The 19,062-nt window shown below is 42.7% G+C and overlaps 1 long non-coding RNA gene across 1 annotated transcript; it reads left to right on the top strand.

Annotated features, from left to right (window-relative positions):
* The first annotated feature begins 4,444 nt into the window (after nucleotides 1-4,444).
* Nucleotides 4,445-6,962, top strand: LOC140690565 (uncharacterized). Its single transcript, XR_012065868.1, has 2 exons — nucleotides 4,445-4,667; nucleotides 6,802-6,962. It is a non-coding gene; the product is annotated as an uncharacterized lncRNA (long non-coding RNA).
* The last annotated feature ends 12,100 nt before the right edge of the window (nucleotides 6,963-19,062 follow it).

Here is a 19,062-nt window from a genome sequence, read left to right as displayed (position 1 = left end):
TCACTTCCCAGATCATTCCTTGCTGTTATGTTACATTGCTGCAAAGTTTAATTGAATTATTAAAAGAACACTCTAGGTTTGTTTCTGAGGGTCAGTAATTTATCCTTGGATGAAGATCCGATATCTCATGACCTGCAAACAGGAGATTATACACACTGGAACAGACATGATTTAAAGAACTATCTTCAGCCTGAATGGAAGGACCCTTTATCAGGTACTCTTAACTAACACAGTAAAAGCTAAAGGAAATTGACTTTTGGATTAATTTCCAGTCCAAAAGAGCCCTTGCACTGGAATGGCCTATAGAGTAGTGCTAACCTTAAATCAATGCTCAAATGGAGAAGCTAGCAGACCAGAAAGAGAAGATGACATCTGAGGTAGACAGCTGACCCCAGACACCGGACCAGGCCTATATACCAATTATTTTGATAATTGCTCTTACCTTTGATTATGAACTAATCCAATTGCTAGGTCTATGGTCAATTACCTCTATCTAGTGCTTCTGTGTTATCTTGGTGGGTTTCCCTACTCCAAGGCCCTAACTAGATAGTCCTTAGAAAATTTAATCTAGGAAAAATAAAAGAAGAAATTATAGTTCTATGTAGGCCACTATTGACATTACAAAGTGGGAGCCCTCTCCTGGCTACTTAATAATACCTGATCTGAGCCTGGCCATACATATGAATTGTCTTATAATATCACTCAAGCTCAATCAAGGCAACAAACAAAATTTCAGTCAAAGAATATAACTTCCCTCAATTATGGAAAAGACTTGTATAGTTAATATCAGGGTATGGACATGTAAGCTTAAAGGTTCTCTTATGTTTGGAAAAAATTTTAAAAATTGAACTATACTATGGATAAGCAACCTAATAACACTAGGAAATTTGTCTAGGAGTCTTATGAACAATGCCTGTATAACATCTTTCCTAAAGATATGTATTGGTACAGAACAGACTAAGTCAGTTGACCTGGAGATACACTGAGCTGCACCTAATGAAAGTTCTTGTTTTAAATTCTTACTTATGGCCTTACTAATGTTGCTAACTATATTATTTGCATTTTGCCTGTTTTACAAAATTGTTGTTTCTTGCATTACCAAATGTGTCAAAAGTGTGACTGAGCCTCTGATAAAATGATAAAGTAGCTTGGAACAGTAGAACAGATATATGCTTCTGCATGAGACCTATGATTGTAATGGTGCAACTCTAGATATGGGAAAAAACAACAAGAGAGAATATTCTCCTGGACCATAACAGACTAGTAAGACAGGTGGTCCGGATAATTTTTGCTACTGTTAATAAGGCCTAGTCCTGTAATAGCACATTGAGTGGCCTATCAATATAATTCTTGCATGGCATAGGAATAAGCAGTCCAAGCTCCGTGGATGAAATGGTTGTGCCAAGCCATGGTCAAATGTATGATCATGCAGGCACTCGCCATCAGCCTCTACAAGGATTGGGTCACGTTGGCACTTGCCTTCGTACTCTGCTTGGATTAAATCATGAGCCACTGCAGCTGCTGACCTCCAACACACCCTGAAAGGTGTTCGGGGTGGAGGTCAGGAATGGGGCGCTCTGTGCTCTGGGAAAGCTGGCTGAACAGACCTTCAAATAGCTAGATTTTTTTCAGGAAAAGATCTTATGAGCCCAAATTCCTGCATCTCCTCATATCCAGAAAAGCACTAAAACCATTAATGGTGACATCTGCTTTGTCCACTAAGAAGAGAAATGCATTTGAAAATCAAAATGAAATAACTATAGTTCAGACATTCAATGTAAAACTAGGTAAACATTGTAGATGTGATTTCAGACAAATTTCTGTATTGCTGAGAACTTGAGTTTTCTGAGCAATGTCAAAATTGGGATGCCACCGCCATTCTCAAAGCAGTGTCTGCTGGCAACTTGTAGCTACAACCTAATGGGCTTAACTTCTCCTCTTGTAATTATTGAGTTCCTAGATCCATACTGCCTGTCATGCTTTCACACGAGATGAGTCCAGGAGCATCACAACTGCCCTAGAGGACATGAAACAACAAATACATAATGTAGGGGATTCAGATGCATATGTGGGAGAAATTACATCTCAAGTTAACACCTGATTTTCTGGCATCTTTCCATGGACCTCAAGGTCTCAAATGCATTCTTTTGGGAATTTTACAGTTTCTGTTTTCACTTCTGTTAACAAAAGTGTATATATATATATATATATATTTAGACTAACAGTTTTCTGATGTCTAATGTGCAGGAAACAAAGAGCTAAGGCTCTTTCTGAACCCCCAGCCATATGACAAGATCAGGCTGGCTTGTTCCATTTCAAGAACCCCCCAAAAACACCCACATTCAACAGGAAGCAGGCAGATGAACACGACGCCCATCTCCCTATTTCCATAGAAATTGAATGAGAAACTGACAGTGGGGATTTTGAAGTAGAATTAATAAAATGGCCACACTTAGGCTAACAGATTTCTTCTTCTCATACACAACCTTAAAACGGTCAACTGATCTGATTAACTGGTTGCTACTCTTGGTTCCAGGCCTATTGTTAAAACTGTAGCTATAGATTTTACACTTTCTACTTTATTCCGGTAATCAAAAGCTATAATCTCACAGAGAAAAAAATGTGACAATGAGTGTGTATATGTCCATGAATGACTGAAAAATTGTGCTCAACACTGGAATTTGACACAACATTGTAAAATGATTATAAATCAATAAAAAATGTTAAAAAAATAAATAAAAGGAGATTCTAAATACTAAAAAAAAAAAACCCTATAATCACGCTTGGTCTCCAGGGAGAAGGTCACAGGACTTAACCTTATAAAATAGCCTGAGTTAACAAAAAGACCACAACTTGGGTGCTTCTAATGAAGAGATGGAAAGAGTGACAAACACTGGCGGAAAATGACCTTTTGTATATTTGCCATCATTATGTTTACATTTTGATATAGTCACTGAGGTCATTGTAGTGTTTTAACCTGAAAAATGAGGTAAATAAATTAGAAGAAATCAATCATTTAATTTAAATGTAAATTAAATCACATTGTGAAATTGTTGCAAATTCCTTCTCTGTTGCAATGTGTAAATTGTTTAAATTTTATAGAGTAGCAAATTTCTTAAGATTTCAAAACAACAAATACTTTTTGAACACCTACATACACACTAGATATAAGATATGTATGACTTATGCATAATATGACATCTATGTGTGTCAACATTCATATATATAACTGCATAAAACAAAGTGGAGTTTTCTCACCCTGTTCCTCAGGCTTATACCTTGCAGGTAACCAGAATTAATGTATGGTGCAAATCCTTTTGGGTTTGTTTTATTTCAAACAGAACTAAAGTTGTAATCCAGGTCAATGTGCTCCAAATTCTGTTATATCAGGTTATAAAGCAGATTTTCAAGGCCACATTGATCTTAAAGTTTACAGATTGCCTCTGTTCTCCACATGTTACTAAAGTACTTCCTTCGATTTCAATAAAGACAGGTTGCAGGAATGCGGCAGTTCTGTGTGAGTGTTTGCTGTAGCGGGTGTAACCAGCAGCACACAGACACTCCTGGTGTCATGGCCCACGTCTCCATAATAACATCATATCAAGCCAAGATGCCCTCCCTGTTCAGATCAGCCCCTGTGCCAGTCCCCCATGATGAGGAACTGCCTCCTGAGGCAGCTCAGACAGCTCTGATTGCTAGAAAGTTCCATGTGGTGCCCTTTAAATTTAACTTGTCCAGAGTAAAACTCACTAATTTGAGCTTTCAGAAAGGGACAGCTCTCTTGATCTTTGTTAACAAAGAACTTACACCAGCAAATTGTCAGGACCCTCGGCCAATAAAGGCTTTCAGGCTAATGTTACTAGCTTCCTCCAAAGAGTGCTCAGTACACGGAAGTTTCTTTAACCATGTGCTTCTAGATGCAGAGATGGGCTCTAAGGTGTAAGGGTTGTAATTCTGTGACATTGTGTTGTGAAAGGTGCACCTCTTATGGACTTTGACAACAACATGTGTTAATTTTATAAAACTCATTTATGAGTGAATGACTAAGGTCACATCCCTAGAACTCCTGAAAACTGCTTGGAAGTCCAGAATGCCTGAAGCTCTGGGACAGTCACCTGCCCCCACCCATTGCCTCTGGCACTGTGCTTTACGTTGTTGGCCTTCTCTGCTGTATTCTAGAAATAATGCAAAATGTTGTTTAAATATTCTGGAATTTAGCTTTTATCCAGATAAGATGGCCTGGATATGCAAGGGGTTACAGTTTAAATTATAGGAGATGTTCAAAGCACAGGATTGTGGATATGCAGACCTAAAGGAAGCCAGTGATCTGGGCACAGGCCCCCTGTGCCGTGTTTGGGAGAATCAAGGGATCCACATTATTTGTTGAAGTGTTCTGAGTTGGTTTCCCTCGTTTTGTTTGTAGTGATATTGAGGAGGCTGTGTTTGGATCCTGGCTTTGTTTTGTAACCTCAACTTTATGGTTTTTGACTCATCAATGTTTGTACTTGCAGTGGGTTTATTTTGACAGTACCTCTGGTCCCTGGGGTACAGGCTCATCCTGTGTTGGCAGTACCTGCTCCAGCCATTGCCATGTGGACACTCAGGATTTCCATTCCTGAAGCCTCCCCAGCCCAGAAGTCTGAGCTTATTTGACCTGCTTTGAAAAGGTATGCATATATACATTTTTAACATTCTTCAGTATCCCCATGAAGAAGGAGGACTTTAATATCTACTGGGTAGTGTTTTTGTTTTCTTTTTAATATTTTTTCTTTCATGGTGGACCTGTGCGCCTGTGAAACGTGCACTGTTTCATGCCACGCCCCTTCATGAAACCCCCACACCCCACCATACCACTGGTTGTGTTCTTTAGTAGACGTTCTGTGGTTTTACATCAGTTTTTAATATTGGTGCCAGGTGGTTCCAAAGGTCCTGGTGATTGTCTGTATGTTCATCTCATGATCCTCAGTGTTGCTGAAAGATCAGCTCCCGTCCCTAATGAGCCAAATAACACAGAGACCGGGTCTTGGAGCTTACAAGAAAGGAGGCAGCTTTATTACTCATCCAGGCAAAGGAAACTCACAGCAGGCTAATCCCTTCAAAACTGTGCACCCACCTTTGCAATGGGGCAGGATAATTATATAGCCATAGCTTAAACAACGAAGCGTTCATAACAACTGACAGAATCATGTTCTCATCAGAAGACTCAGAATGGCGTCATGATGCCTCCAGGGGACCAATTCTATAGAGGATAGTGGTTAGATCACTTTATCTCATTAGCACTCAAGGTGTGGCCTTCTTTGTAAGGTTACAGTCCTTTGACTTTCTCCCTGGAGAAGGACACAGAGACCAAGCATGTTTATGACTTTCGATTACTGGAATAAAATAGAAACAGTAAGATCAATGGCTGTAGTTTTAACACTGGGCCTGGAGTTGTGGGTAGCAACTGGTCGGTCAGGTTCATTAAGCATTCTAAGGGCAACCATCAGAATAAGAAGTCTGTTAACCTAAGTGCGACCATTTTATTATTCCCCCTTCATCGTGATTCATTGAGAATGGAAGGTAGGGACTTCTGGGCTTCTTGACACAGTCTTGTTTTCAAGGTGACATTTAAAATTAGGCTTATCCCACCCATCTCCTTGGTCCCTCCCAGGCCCTAACCCTAACCCTGTAACCAGAGTCTGTCCTTGGGGCTCTTGCAGGCCTCTCCAAAAGACAAACTCAGAGTCTCTACATTTTCAAGTTTTGCTGATAATTACTTCTGGAAAAAAACAGAAAGTACATTTGATTTTTGTTGTTGTTGTTCTTTTCCAGAATAGTAAATTTACAAAGCATAAGAAACTGTTTACAGAATCCTAAAGTTAAGGATTCTTTTTATAAAATGTATTTTAAAATTCCTTAGGTAATATATATTTTGTGTGAAAACATAAGCAATACTGAAATATATGGAATAAAAAGTTTCTCTGTAGACCTTAATTTGCTGGCTGGAGTGTTTGCACATTGAATTTTGATAGATACTAACAATGGATGCTTTCCAAGGTGTACCACCACCACCACTGGCAGACTTCGAAGGCTTCCCAGCAGGGTTCCCAACACTGGGAACATCTTTGCAAATGTTTACCAGTTTGATAGGTGCGAAAATAACATTTCACGTTCATTTGCATTTCTCTGAGTACAGTAGAGTTGAGTATCTTACTGTTCTTTTGTTTGGCTCTTTTCTGAGACAGGACACAAAAGTCATCTTGTACTGGGAAGGTGTGAGGTGCTGTTACAGAATCCAACCTCATTCTGCTCACCACACGACAAATCAATAAATCAGTAGATGAGGTGTTGGAGCAAGGAATAGCGACTTTATTTGGAAAACTGGCAGACTAAGAAGATGACAGACTAATGTCCTGGAGAACCTTCTTCCCCAACCAGAATTCAGGCACCTTTTATACTTGAAAGGGGTAGGGGTGTGATTGGTTGTTGCAAACTTCTTGGTGTAGGAATTATTTGTTCTTGTAATCCTTTGTTCTTGCAGCTCTCCACATGATTCATGTCATTGTGCCCCTGTAAATCCTCCAAAAAAAAACCCATTATTTTCTATTCTGCAACTTGTCATCTTTATATGAGTGCAAAAGTGTGAATATCCTTAAAGGTCAGAGTCTTGGGAATAGGCTGCCTTGTATATTTCAGGCTAAAGGCAACATTCTTTTACAAAAGGTGCCGAGCTAGCAAGGCTAAGCCTAGAAAACAGGGCACAGGGTTAAAGCCAAAGGAACAGATCTAGCATAGAGTCAGATTTCTTCTTTTCTATTACAGTGCCTTTGCTGAGAGATAAGAGGATGTTTCTGGGCGGGTCCTCCTCTGCCCCTGGCAGGGATTCGGCAAGAACCCTGCCAGACTCACCATGACTGTGGATGGAACTGCTCTCCAGCAGAGAAAATAACAATTATTGGTGATTAAAATTACTTGTCAAAGTATCTTCAATTGCCTGTAAACTATACCATGTAGGGTGCGGGGAACTTCTCACTTGCCCATCAATAATCAGGCTCCCCAGATACAAGCGACCAGCATTGCACCGGGTTCCAAGATGGCCTAGCCAAAACAGCTTCACACTTTTCTCTTGAACCTTTGTCTCCTAACAAGTACACTTTCAAAGCTCTGGTTCCTCTTCCCTTTTCTGCCGCATGAATGAACACATCTCTGAACCCACCTGGGCTGAGCCCAGATCATGCAGACAACCACATGCTGTCCATTGCCAGGCTTGGCTGCATCCTCCCTCTAGCATGTTGATGTGCCCAGCACCTCTGCCATAGGGGTCTGGATCACCATCTGTGCCATCACCCAACCAAGGACTACTGGTGGGTGGTGAACAGCCCAGGACCACCCTGGCATGCAGCCTAGGATCTCCCTGAGCCTCTGGCTTAGAGAAAGCACAGGGCATGGGGGGCAGGGTTCCTGGGTGGGAATTGGAACCACCTCCATTCTCACCCACCAAACCCCAAAGCCTCAGATACAGGGCTGTTTGCCCACACACTACGCCAGAGCTCTGACTGGTGTCTGTCGCCATGATGATTGGAGCCTGTAATGCCCCACCCCATTGGGTGAAGAATGAGGGTGTCATCTCGGGTTAGGGGTGCACTCAGAGTGAGGGGAATCATACAGTGTGGGGACAGGCTGAGTGGTGAGGGGCCGCTCAGAATGGAAGTGACCCAGCTGAGGGTTGAGGCTTCAATTTTGGGGTGAGGGAACCATCTTGGGATGGGGGACCTGGGGTAAGGTATGAAGGGTCAGTTTGGAGTTCAGGATCCATAGATTGGACGTGGTGGGGCAGAAAGTGGGAGCGGGGATCTCAGTGTGAGGAGAAGCTTCACCTTGGGGGTCTTTTTGGGGACCTAGCTTGGCTGGGAGTAGGTGTCAATGATGGGGGGCGGTGAGAAGGAGAAGTGGGGCTGGGGGTGTAGCCTGGCCCTGGGCCTGTGGTTGTTCTGGATGGATGCCGGGACCCTGTCAGTGATGGGAGAGGAAGCATTGGGAATGGGGCCCTGCCTGGCCTCCCACACCACAACCTGTACTGCAGGAGCTGCAGCCCGAGCGTCCACGCTGCGGGCGGGTGGAGGAGGGGCGCGCGCAGACGCCGGAGCCCGCCCAGAGCGCGTGGGGGCTGGGCTGGAGCCGGGCGCCCCTAGGCCAGGCCCCAGAGGAGGGGGACGGCCTGGGGTCTGGGCCGCCGCCTGCCGTCGCCTTCGCTGCTGCCGCTGCCGGGCAGGTAAGGGGGCGCTGGTGGGGGCGCGCAGGTTGGGGTGCGGTGGTGAGGCCGGGGCCGCGCTGCTTGTTAGGACCCAGAGGCGGGTCCGGGCCGCCGCCCTACTGCGTGGTGCGTAGTCCCCCCAACATTAGTAGTCACTGAACCCCGCACCTTCACTGCCGCTGGTACGCGGGTCTGGGAAAGCGGGTGCAGCCCCGGGAGGTGGGAGGGCGCCGGCCGGGCCCGGAGCACCTCCGACTGGGCCTCAGGCCAGAGCCGCCCTGCGCAGGTGGGCCTGCCTGGCGAGTGGTGGCGCCCCGGACCCTCCAGGGCGCAGGCGACCTGGGGCGGAATAATGGGCGAGGCCCAGGTCTTTGGGAGCTTGTCAGCCTGACCTGAGATCAAAAGCCATTGACAAGTCTATTTTCAGTCTTTTGAGGAATCTCCATATTGCTTTCCACAATGGCTGCAGCAAGCTGCGTTCCCACCAGCGGTGTAGGAGGGTTCCTTTTCTCCACAGCCTCCCCAGCATTTATCGTTTCTGGACTTTTGAATGATGGCCATTCTGTCTGGTGTGAGATGATACCTCATTGTAGTTTTGATTAGCATTTCTCTGATATTTAGCGATATTGAACATTTTTTTTAATGTGCCTATTAGCCATTTGTATGTCTTCACTGAAGAATTGTTTATTTAGTTCTGCCATTTTTGGATTGGCTAGTTTTGTTTGTTTGTTTTTTTAATTCAGTTGTGTGAGCTGTTTATATGTTCTGCAAATTAAGCCCTTTTCAGTCTCATTTTTTGCAAACATTTTCTCCCATTCCATAAATTGTCTTTGTTTTGCTTATACTTTCCTTTGCTGTGCAAAATCTTATAAATTCAATTAGGTCCCATTTGTTTATTTTTGCTTTTATTTCTATTCGTTGCATAGACTGCCCTAGGAGAACATTGTTGAGGTATATGTCAGATAATGTTTTGCCTACATTTTCTTCTAAGTGGTCTATAGTGTCTTATCATATGTTTAACTCTTTAGACCATTTGAATTTATTTTTATGTAAGGTGTCAGGGAGTATTCTAACTTCATTGATTTACATGCAGCTGTCCAATTTTCCCTGCAATGTTTGCTGAAGAGACCGTCTTTATTCCATAGAATGTTCTTACCTACTTTTTAAAGATTAATTGACCAAAAGATTGTGGGTTTACTTCTGGGCTTGATATTCTGTTCCATTGATCCATATGTCTGTTTTTGTACCAGTACCCTGCTGTTTTGATTACTGTAGCTCTGTAGTACTGTCTGAAGTCTGGGAAGGTTATTTCTCCAGCTTTGTTCTTTTTCTTCAGCAATCTTTTGGTAATTCTGGGTCTTTTGCAATTCCATATACATTTTAGGATTATTTGCCCTAATTTTGTGAAAATTGTCCTGGGCAATTTCACAGGGATCACATTAAATCTGTAGATTGCTTTGGGTAGTATGATCATTTTAACAATATTAATTCTTCCAATCCAAGAGTATGGGATATCTTTCCATTTTAAGTTATCTTTAATCAACATTTTGTAGTTCTCCATGTATAAGTGTTTCACCTGCTTTGTGAGATTTATTCCTAAGTATTTTGTTGTTTTGGATATGATTTTAAAAGAGATTGTTTCTTTACTTTCTTTTCCTACTGTTTTATTGTTAATGTAAAGAAACGCAGCCAATTTGTGTATCTTAATCTCTATCCTGCTACCTTGCCAAATGTTTTTATTTTTGGTTCATTTCTGTATTTTTCTTCTTCTTTCAGAAAATACCCTTATGGTTAGATGATTTCCGTTATTGTTATATTTGTGTTTCTCTCACCTGTTTTTGCATATCTAATGTAGGTTTTTAATTTATGGTTTTCATGAGTTTCATATACGTTGTTCTGTTACAATATCTGACTGTTTTCAAGTGATTGTCATTTAAGGTCGCTTAAAGTTTTATTCCCTCTCCCCCTTTTTTGTTTTGTTTTTGATTTTATTTTTTACATCTTCCTATACCTCTTGTAAGTGTTTATTGTAATTATAGTTGTTTTTATAATTTTTGTTTTTTAATCTTTGTAGTAGCTTATTTAAGTTGTTGACACAGCCATTGCTGCATTTTTGCCTTTAAACTGGGATTTCCCCCTTCCCAGAAGTTCTTCTTTTCCTTGGTAATATTCTTGGGAGGTGGGTAGTTTTATTTACTTGTTTTAGTGCGATTGAACCCATTACCTCATGCATTCTAAGCACACTCTCTACAGCTGAGCACTACCTTCCCCTCAACAAGTTCTTATTTCTTTTTACAGATTTTTCTTTTTCACATAAAAAGATCTTTTAATACTCTTTGTAAGGTTAATTTAGGATTGATGAATTCTTAGTTTTTGCTCATTTGAGAAGCTCTTTAACTCTCTTTCAATTGTGATTAATAACTTTTCTGACTAGAGTAGCCTTAGGTTGCAGATTTTTCTCTTTGAGTACTTACTAATGTTGCTAAATGTTTACAATAGCATGTAATCATGGCTTTCCCTTCTGGCCTGCAATGACTCTGCTGAAAAACAGCTGATAGTTTATGAGGAATTTCCTTTCATGTGATGCTTTCCTTTTCTCTTCCTACATTTAGAATTCTGTTATTCATTCATTCATTCATTCAAACAAACCAAAACTTTTGTCATTCTTTGCAAAATCTATAACATTTTATCTGTTAGGAAAAAGAACAAAGAAGTCATTCTTTTTTGCTGATTTTTACAATTCTGTCATTATCTTTAAATTTTGCTTTTTGAATAATGATTTGTCTTGATGTGGGTCTGTTTGAGCTGATACCATTTGTGACTCTGTGTTTCCTGCGCCTGGATCTCTGTTTCCTTTTTCGGATTAGGGAAGCTTTCAGCTATAATTTTATCCAATGTTTTCTCACCCTTTCTCTTCTCTTTCAGGGACCCCTATAATATGAATGTTAATATGTTTGATGCTGTCTCAGAAGTCCCTTAAACTCATTTAATGTATTTTTTCTTCTTGCTCTTCTAATTGGGTGTTTTTTATTATTCTATCATCCAGATTGCTAATGTAGCATCTGTACTGACTAATTTTCCACGTTACCTACACTTCTGCTCTGACTGGTTCTTTTTGTATATTTTCTAGTTCTTTTTAAAAATTCTCCCTGTGTTCATCTGTTCTTTTTCCCAGTGCAGTTATCATTCTTATTACTATTGCTTTGACCTCTTTGTTAAATAAATTATTTATCTCTTTTCATTATGGCTATTTTCTTATTATTTCACTTAAAACATATTCCTGTCTTTTCACTTTAACTTTCTATATCTCTGTGAAGTTAGGTGAAACAGTTACCTGTCCCAGAATTCAAGGTGTGTCCTTGTGTGAGAGCATTCCTATGCAGTCTTCTGTGCCCAGCGGATCTGTGGGAAGAATTGCATCTTAACTGATAGTTGGCTGCCATCTTCCCCCAGGATGTGCTGGCTGCCAGAGTAATGGGGGGGTACAGCTGGAGTTAGAGGGATTGGAGCCAGTTCCAGGTTCAAGCAGGGGCTTCTCCTCTGCTCCATGACTGTTAACAGCCCTATCAGGGGTGGCACAGGGTCCTGTTGGGCTGGAGCAGGATCTCTGTGGGAGTTGGGTTCTCCTGGGTGTGAGGGCAGTCTCTGCTTTGGTTTGGAATGTGGCTGAGGACTGAGGGCTTGCAGTGGCACTTCTGTACTGGTTTTACCTTTTCCCCAGTGTGTACACCTTGGCTAGAGGGTAGGTCAGGGCCAGAGAGATTGGGGCCAGACCACTGAGCTGGCCTCAACCCCTCTCAGTTGTGCATGAGAAAGTGAGTTCTCATGATGGCAGCCTCTGCCCTGATGCTTGTATTGCTCCTTCCAGAGTGTGTGCAGGGACACTAGCTAGCAGTGACTGCCTACAGTCTTTTCAGAGGTAGGGCCACATCCAGGGCAGCACCATTTTCTCACACTCTGTGCACTCTTATTGACAATGGAAGCTACCACCTGAGTGGGGAGCAGCAGCAGAACATGGAAGGCTGGAGCAGGAGCCTGTATAGTCTGGGGGGCCCCACTTGAGGCATCCGTGGAAGCTGCCAGAGCCCCAGGCAGTGTTCAGCCTGCTGTTTCCCTGCTGTGATGGGGCATCAGCAACCCTCTGCACAGGCTCTTCAAGAGCAGGGTCTCAGTTTCTTACAGTGTTACAGTAAACCCACTGGTTTTCAACCAGGCCAAGCGGGCACATCATCCCAGTGCTGAACCTCATGCCTGGGGCACCTGATCCATGGTTCAGACCATAGCACAGGCGTGGGGGACTGGTAGGGCTCGAGCACCACTACAGCATCGTGCTGTCTGGGTGAGAGTGCCTGCAGTTCCGAGCGCTGCGTGGCTGATGGAGGACCATGTGGTCTGTTTAAGTCTGTTTGGCATGGACAGATGGAGCTCGTTATAATTATTGCTTATAGAGATAGTATAATTACAGGATATGCCATCGAATTTTCTAAGGAATTTAATATTATAATATTATAATACCCCAGCTGCCTGGTGTGAGTAATATAACTGCAGGTACTCGGGATCCTGGAACAAAAATTTGAATTATGCTTTTGGTAATCAAAGGTGTAGGTCCTAAAGGGGTGCATTTACCATAATGCTCTTATACATGTCAGTCATAGGGAAATTCTACATTAAGAAATGGATGCTAATGATCATCAGGCACATTTATAAATGCTCAATATCACTAATTATCAGAGAAATGCAAATCTAAAATACAATAAGGTATCACTTCACACCAGTCAGAATGGCCATCATTCAAAAGTCCACAAATGACGAATGCTGGGAGGTTGTGGAGAAAAGGGAACCCTCCTACACTGCTGGTGGGAATGCAGTTTGGTGCAGCCACTGTGGAAAACAGTATGGAGATTCCTCAGAAGACTAGGAATAGACTTACCATATGACCCAGAAATCCCTCTCCTGGGCATATATCCAGAAGGAGCCCTACTTCAAAATGACACCTGCAAGCCAATGTTCATAGCTGCCTATTTACAATAGCCAAGAAGTGGAAACAACCTAAATGTCCATCAAGAGATGACTGGATAAAGAAGAGGTGGTATATTTATACAATGGAATACTATTCAGTCATAAACACCGACAACATAACACCATTTACAGCAACATGGATGTTCCTGGAGAATGTCATTCTAAGTGAAGTAAGCCAGAAAGAGAAAGGAAAATACCATATGAGATTGCTCATATGTGCAATCTAAAAAATAAAAAATAAATACAAAACAAACAAAAAATACCTCATAGACATAGAATGCAAACTTGTGGTTGCCAAGGGGGCAGGGGTGGGAAAGGACAGACTGGGATTTCAACACGTAGGATAGATAAACAAGATTGTACTGTGTAACACAGGGAAATATATACAGGATCTTGTGGTGGCTCATAGCAAAAGAGAATGTGACAATGAATGTATGTATGTTCATGTATAACTGAAAAATTGTGCTCTACAATGGAATTTGAGACAACATTGTAAAAGGACTATAACTCAATAAAAAAGTTAAAAAAGTTGATGCTGTTTGAGTTTAGTATTGAATTATTAGAGAATGTAATGAACCTGTAAGATTCTGGATCAAAATTAGTGAAATGACAAGAGCAAGTGATCCAAGTATTATATACAATAAGAAATAAAGTCCTGAATCGAAACATTTTGTCTGATTTTCTCAGTGGGTAATAAATAATTAGGGTTTTGACTACAGTTGTTTTGAGTAAACTATAGAATGTAATCAATTGTGAAGTGGTGAAAATTTAAGGATATTTGTAATAAGATTAGCACTGTGATAATATAGTGGGGGGTTAATGATCCTTTGGATAGATGAAATTGGCTGGCCCTGTGTATTGGTAGATGAAGACAAGTTGTTGATGCAAGTGGAGGGACTTATAGATAGGAAGGTTAGTGAAAAGTGAAGGCTATTATCATTCAGTTGATTGAGGAAGAATGAGCTGATAAGTCTGGTTAATAGGCCATAAGATGTAGTATTAATTCAGAGGATATAATTTTGATAATTACGTTAATGGTATTAATATAATGTTTGGAATAATGAGTTTTAGCACTGAAAAAGGTTAAGATTTTGTACATAATCAGTACCATAAGCATTGGATATCATGGCTATTAATGATAATCCTAGTGCAGACTCACAGGCGATGAGTACTAAGAATAGGTATTATGGTAGCTAATGAAAAATGGGTGTTTAGAATGATGGCAGTTGCTATAATGAATAATGCTGATATGCCATCTAAGCACAGTAATGAGGGTATTACATGTGATTTATATATTATTATCCATATAGGGTAGTGTAAATGCTAAAATGGTAGTAATATTGACTAATACCATTTGATAATTATGAAGTTAATTATAATTTTATGAGTCAAAATAATGTTTTTGTTTAAACTAGTTATCATATACATTCATTCTAATCCTTTTTAATCCATTCATAGGAAAACCTTATGGCTACTAGTAATAAGATTAGAGTTTGTGCCATGAAAAATTTAGCTTTTGTTATTCTTTTGAGATGCTCAGGGTAGGAGTAAGAGGAGGGCAATTTCTAGGTCAAATAATAGAAAAGTAGTGACTACTAAGAATAAATAAATAGATAAGGGTGGTTTGATGACCCTATAGGATCAAATCCACATTGTTATTAACTTGATTTTTCTGTATACACATTCAGCAGAGGAAGTCAGACTGTGATAAGTACAACTTGTAAGTCTAGTCGTGTATTGGTAAATGATGTCTCTATGAGCTTTATTAATCTTTCTCCAGTTACATGACAAGCAATAGACTGGAAGTCAGTTGTAAAATTTAATACTAAAAGAAAAAAATGATCATCAATAGATAGTGACCTACAGGAAAAATCATTTTATCTACAAAAATGTAATATCAGGAAGCTGATTGAAATCCAAAATGATTAGATGTAAAGTGAAATTTTAATTGGTGTAGAAATCACAGAGAAAAGTAGAACCAACAATTTTGTGTAGTCAGTGAAAGCTTTTAGCTATGAAAGCTACTAAGCCAAAAACTCCACCTGAAATTGTAAATTTCATATTCTTCTGAGGCTTGCAATAATATAAAATAAATTCCTAGAGGAACTGTAATGAATCAGACTTGCAGTATTGTTAATGATTTCTTCCTATTAGATGATGGTGAGTACAAAGGATGGAAAATTCAGAGGCTCAGAACTGAAATATTAAGAAGTTTTATGGGAACTGTGTGTGTGGTCAGTATGTTGTTAGGTGGTGTGTGCGCATATTTTTATCATTTTTCTGATCAGAAGGTAGGATCTATGTGTCATTTTAGGACTTATGTGTATTTGCCTCTATGTGTGTGTGTTGAGAGTTTGGTGGTGGGGAGAAGCATTGTAATCTTACCGACCTTGTACTGAGAGCTGTAGGACCTCCTTCCCTAATAAAAATGACCCTGCTCTTTTCACCACATTCCCACCCGTGACAATAATTCATTGTAATGGATGTATGTAATGTCCTGTTTGTCATGGACCAAAGCAATGCATCCATTTATAATTCACAAAGTAATTTATATTTTGAATAAAAAATACTTACATATATGATGGATTTTATGTTTTTACTCTTATTTACCTTGGTGCCTAACAATGATAATAGAAGATCCATTTCCTGAGACCAAGCTGACTTTTAGGAGTCAGGATCACTCATGAACACATCCTCACCCTGTTTGTCCTGACTGGTGTATGACTTAATGTTATTGCAAGAGGAGTTTCCCAAGACAAAGGCAATGGTCTTCCTCAGAACCTCAGGGAGCAGGTGACAGAATGGGCTCCAGGTGGAATCTCTTTCCAAGTTAGACTTTGGTTCGAGGTAAAGTTACAGCACTCACCACCCCTGAGACCCTATGGTGATTCACATCCCCTCTGTCTTCTCATCCACAAAATGGGTTATTGAGAATGTAGTGTAATCGCAACACTGCACTCTGAATTTGGTCAATTGGCACATTATATTGCCCAGTGTGATATTTCAATACCTTTGACCTGATGTTAATTGGTAATTTATAGGGGGTCCCGACTCCTGAGTGTTGGAAGGAATTTTTGTTGATAGTGGGAAGAGCTCCAGTGTCCCTGAAGCCTGCTTACTCTGGATGGGACTCAGTCCCTCCAGGATGGGGGTCCTGGGGCCAGCAGAGTGCCTGAAGCCCAGCTGTGGATCCAGGAAGGCCCAGCAGTGTGGATGGAAGTGCAGCCCCACTGGGTCTGTGAGGATTCAGGGTCAACTCCCCACAGGGAAGTCTCTGGAGTTTCCTCCCAAAGGGCAGCCAATCTTCCTGAAAGTCAACCCCAACAGGGACAGACACAGAGGCTGGAACCAGCAATCCCAAGGAAAATGGGAGGTACCAATCCTTCCAAGTACAATGACCCCTGGGGAGCTCAGTTCCAGGGAGGTCAGAGCCTTAGAGTGGGAGGGACTGTGAGGCCTGGATTCCTGCCTTTTCTGCCCCCTCCACTCTGGGCCCCTTCCCAGAGTCGCACCACCCTGGCCCATTGTCCCCCACCACGGACTCTGGGCTGGCTCTCTTTCCTTCTAGCCTTCTCTTGTCTCTGGTTCTCCCTACTCAGTTCCCCTGTCACCTCCTGTCACTTTCTAGGACTTGACCCCCACGTCTCTCAATCACTCACACACTATCTCTGTCCCTGCCTGTCTCCCTGTCTGTCTCTTCCCTCAGGCCCTCAGGCCCTGGGCTCCAGTCCAGCCCTGTCCAGGGCCACAGGGCCCCACCTCTCCCAGCCCTCCCACCCTCACTGCCAAGTTTTGGCCAAGGCCATGCTCACAGTGGATGGAGTCCAGTTACAGAGGCTGCTCACGGCGGTATTTACTGCAGCACAGCTGTTCGCGCCTCTTCCTGGGCAGCACAGTCACACCTTGACCTGTTCGTGGCCCAACCCGGACCCCAGAGCAGCTGCAGGGCTGGCCACCTCCCCCACCTGGAAGGAGGCACAGACCTGCAGGCTAGAGGGGCTACTGGGGATTGGATTGAGGGACCTCTAAGGAGCCAGATATTTCCACCCAACTCCTCTATGTGAGCAGCAGGGAGTCCCAAACCACTGACCCCTGCCTTGCCAATTTCTCACTAAGAACACTATGGGCAGATTGTGGGAGCTCCTGAGACTTAGGAGGGTACTGCTGCCCTCAGTCCCCCTCAGAATTTGCCTGGAATCGAGGCTCCTGGGGCAGCTAATAGGGCAGGGTGGGGGCACAAAGCCTGGATTAGTGCAGGGCCCTCTCACTGGGCTCCCGCGGCCACTCCTGGCACCTCATCCATTCCTCACCATCAGCAGTTGGTCACTTCACAGGGACAGATATGAGGGACTCTCTGACCCTTGTGACAGGCAGGCCCCATGTGCTCAGCACTTATTGATTGAATGAACACAACCACCCCCATATCTAGATACCAAATCTTCCCACCGCCCCAGAGGGACTTCCCAGGCCCCCTCGCAGTCAATACTGCCCCAAAGCATAACTCTGCTTCGGCTCCACCAAGGTAATTTCTGCCTCTTTAGACCTGGGTGTACACATGAAACACCCAAGTGAACTGTAGAGAGGTGTGACAATTTGGGCCAAAATAATAGGTTTGATTTTTATGCGTATAGCATATGTACCTAAAATTAATGTCATTTGCAGGTGTATTACAGAGAAGGATAGCCATATGGGTGTGGCGATGTGATTAAGATGGTTTGTTAAGTTCTTTTCCATCTCGTGGCTGTTCTGTCTGCCTTTTGTGTGAAGTGCTGAGTGAGGGGGAGTGAAGGCCTCCCACTCCACTTTTGTAGTTGATTCCTTTTGCACTTCTGTCATTCTTTGCCTTACATGTTTTCCAGCCACTGCCCATGGGAAACCCTGGGAATCTGGAAAAGAAGGAGGGAGCACCCAGAAGTGGTGGGGCAGGGGACCTGGGTTGAGAAGGACCAGAAAGCATAAGGTTGGGAAAGTTTCCAGAGAGGACCCAGGGTTGGATGATGTGTGGTGGATCATCAGGTAGTGGGGCGTGTTCTAAAAGTGAGGTCACCCTGAATGTCCACTGTGAGGAACCAGGGGCAAAGGCAGGTGATTGGTCGAGAGAGGGTATAAAGCTTCTGCGTTGCTATGGCATCGTCCAAACCAGAGAAGACTCAGAGGAAGACAGAGTCTCATCCCCTCCCACTGTTCCTGAGAGTCTGATTGACCTGTTGTTTGTTCTCCTGACCTGCTTACCTGCTGACCTACTGACCTGTCTGAACCCTCCTTCCTCCCTCAAGGGCTTGGTTGAGCCTGATCCTTTCTGTGACCCCCTTCTTCTCCTCCCAAGTACCCAACCCCCTTCCTGTCACACTCCCCCAATCCCATCCCCAGTTCCAACTCCAACCCTTCCCCATCCCTCCTGAGCTCTCCCCTCCTTTCCCACCCCTCCTCCTGCCTGGTGACCACAGGGCCCCCTAGGGGACCAGGACATGGAGCTGAGGAGGCTGCTCTTCTGGCTCTGCTTGCTGGGGTCTCCGGATACCAAAACACCAGCATGAGTAAACATTGGGCATCAGGGGTTTCCTCCTTTTTCCTGGGCTCTTTCACACTGTGGTTAAAGAACTGCTTTTTCATGGGATCCTTGATGGGAGCTCATGACTTGTGAAGACCAGGGCCCTCAAAGCAGGTTTCTTGACCAACCTGATGCAGTTCTGGCCACCGGCGTCCTCATCAGTGTTTGAGTCTTGTGGAGACTGCTTGGATCAAACACAGCAGGGTTGGCAGGATGAAACTTGAAATAATAACTTTATTGCATCAAAGAAGGAAGTGTG

This window comes from Vicugna pacos, chromosome 31 (assembly GCF_048564905.1).
Source record: "Vicugna pacos chromosome 31, VicPac4, whole genome shotgun sequence".
Classification (NCBI taxonomy): Eukaryota; Metazoa; Chordata; class Mammalia; order Artiodactyla; family Camelidae; genus Vicugna; species Vicugna pacos.
Note: the sequence above shows the minus strand (reverse complement) of the source record. Positions and strands in the feature narration are given on the sequence as shown.